The sequence below is a fragment of the Somniosus microcephalus genome, unplaced genomic scaffold (genome assembly GCF_052327205.1).
Source record: "Somniosus microcephalus isolate GS21.2 unplaced genomic scaffold, FLI_Smic_1.0 unresolved_chr8, whole genome shotgun sequence".
Taxonomy (NCBI): Eukaryota; Metazoa; Chordata; class Chondrichthyes; order Squaliformes; family Somniosidae; genus Somniosus; species Somniosus microcephalus.
Window position 1 is genome coordinate 16,439,301 of NW_028225186.1, and position 2,287 is coordinate 16,441,587.

Sequence of the window (2,287 nt, forward strand, 5' to 3'; positions counted from 1 at the left end):
CAAAACATTGTTGTCTCCATCTAATATTTTCTGATTTTCCAAGTGCCCTCCTACCACGTCCTTAATAATGGATTCCAGCATTTTCCCTACTAATGATGTCAGGCTAACTGGCCAAATGGGGAGAAAGCAGGCACAGGGTACTTAAATTGGATGATCAGCCTTGATTTCATTGAATGGCGGAGCAGGCTCGAGGGGCCGAATGACCTACTCCTGCTCCTATCTTCTACGCTTCTATGATTCTATGTTCTCTTTTTCTCTCTCCCTCCTTTCCTGAACAGCGGGGTCACATTTGCTACCTTGCAGTCCACGGGGACCGTTCCAGAATCTAGTGGATTCATGAGGATCAAACCCAATGCACGCACTCTCTGCAGCCACCTGTTATAAAACCAAAGGATGTAGGTCATCAAGTCCCGGGTTTTTGTCTGCTTTCTGTCCCATTAATTTCTCCAGGACCTTTGCTTCTCTAATATTAATTACTTTAAGATCCTCGATCTAATTAGACACTTGGTTCCACGTAACTTGAGGTTTGTTCTTTGTGTCTTCTACTGCAATGACAGATACACTACGTTAGATCCACGTCATGCCATTTCCTTATTCCACATTATAATTTCTCCTGTCTCTGCCTCTAATGGACCCACCTTTAATTTCACTAATCTCTTCCTTTTTACACGCTTAAAGCTCTTCCAATCACTTTTTTAAATTTCTTGCTAATTTACTCTGATTCTATTTTCTCCCTCTTTATCAATCGCTAGGTCATCTTTTGCTGATTTTCAAAACATTCCCAATCCTCAGGCTTACTATTATTTTTGTAACATTGGAAGCCTCTTTTTTTAATCTAATACTACCACGAACTTCTCCAGTTAGCCATGATTGTATCACTTTTCCAGTGTTGTTTTTATTCCTCAAGGGAATGTATATTCGTTGAGAATTCTGAATTATTTCTTTAAATGATTGCCATTGCTTATATACCGTTATATATTGTAATCCAATTTCACAACCTACCTTAGCCAGCTCGCCGCATATAACTCTGTATTCACTTTGTTTAAATTTAAACCCCTAGTTTCTGACTTAACGGCATCATTCTCAAACGTAATATGAAATTCTATCATATTATGACCAATCTTCTCCAGGGGATCCTTTATGATAAGGTTACTAATTAACTCTGTCTTATTGCACAACACAAGGTCTAAGTTAACCTGTTCCCTAGTTCTTTCCTCGAAATATTGTTGTAGAAAACTGTCGCGAATGGAATGAACTCATCCGCTATGCTACTTCTGTCAATTTTCTTTGTCCAGTCTACAAGAACAGTAATGTCTCCTATGATTATTGCCTTACCCTTGTTACATGCTCCTCTAATTTCCTGATGTAAAATCTGTCCTACATCATGATTACTGTTAGGGGGGCTTTAAACTACGCCCACCACTGCTTTCTACCATTTGTTATTCCTGAACTCCGCCCATACTGATTCTACATTCTGATTTTCTGGGATTTTCTCACAATTGCCTTTATCTCGCCCTTTATTCGCTGGCTACCCACCTCCTTTTCCATTTTGCCTAATGTTTCAAAAGTCAAGTACCCTAGAATATTTTGCTCCCAACGTTGGTTACCCTAAAACCACTTCTCAGTAATGGCTACTGGATCAAAGCCAATTATTTCCATTTGTGCCATTAATTCATCTGTTGCGGAATGACTGTTTCGTGCGACATTAGTTGTAACTTTTTATTATTTTACCCTAATGTGGTCTTCGGCGGTACTGCCCTTGTACAGCTTTTAAACTCTCGGTCCCTTCCTGACAGAATCTGCTTGATTTTACCCCAATCGCTACTCTGTTCTACAGCCTTGACGTTTCTCTTTGGATTATAAACTTGCCCTTATCTGAGCCCACCCTCCCCCTTATTAGGGATTGTTCTTCTTAGAGCAGAGAGATCAAGATTTGTTCAAAATCATGAAGGATTTGATAGACTAAATGAGGAGAAACTGTTTGCAGTGGTAGAAGTGTTGGTAACCAGAGGACACATATTTTAGGTGATTGGCAAAAGAACCAGAGGCGACACGTGGAAATATATTTTTAAGCAGCGAGTTGTTATGATCTGTAATGGGTGGTGGAAGCAGATTCAATAGTAACTTTCAAAAGGGAATTGGATAAATACTTGAGGGAAAATGTACATGGCTATGGGGAAAGAGCAGGGGAGTATTACTAACTGGATAACTCCACCAAAGAGCTGTCACAGGCACGATGGTTCAAATGGCCTCCCTCTGTGCTGTCTCACACTGTGATAATATGGTT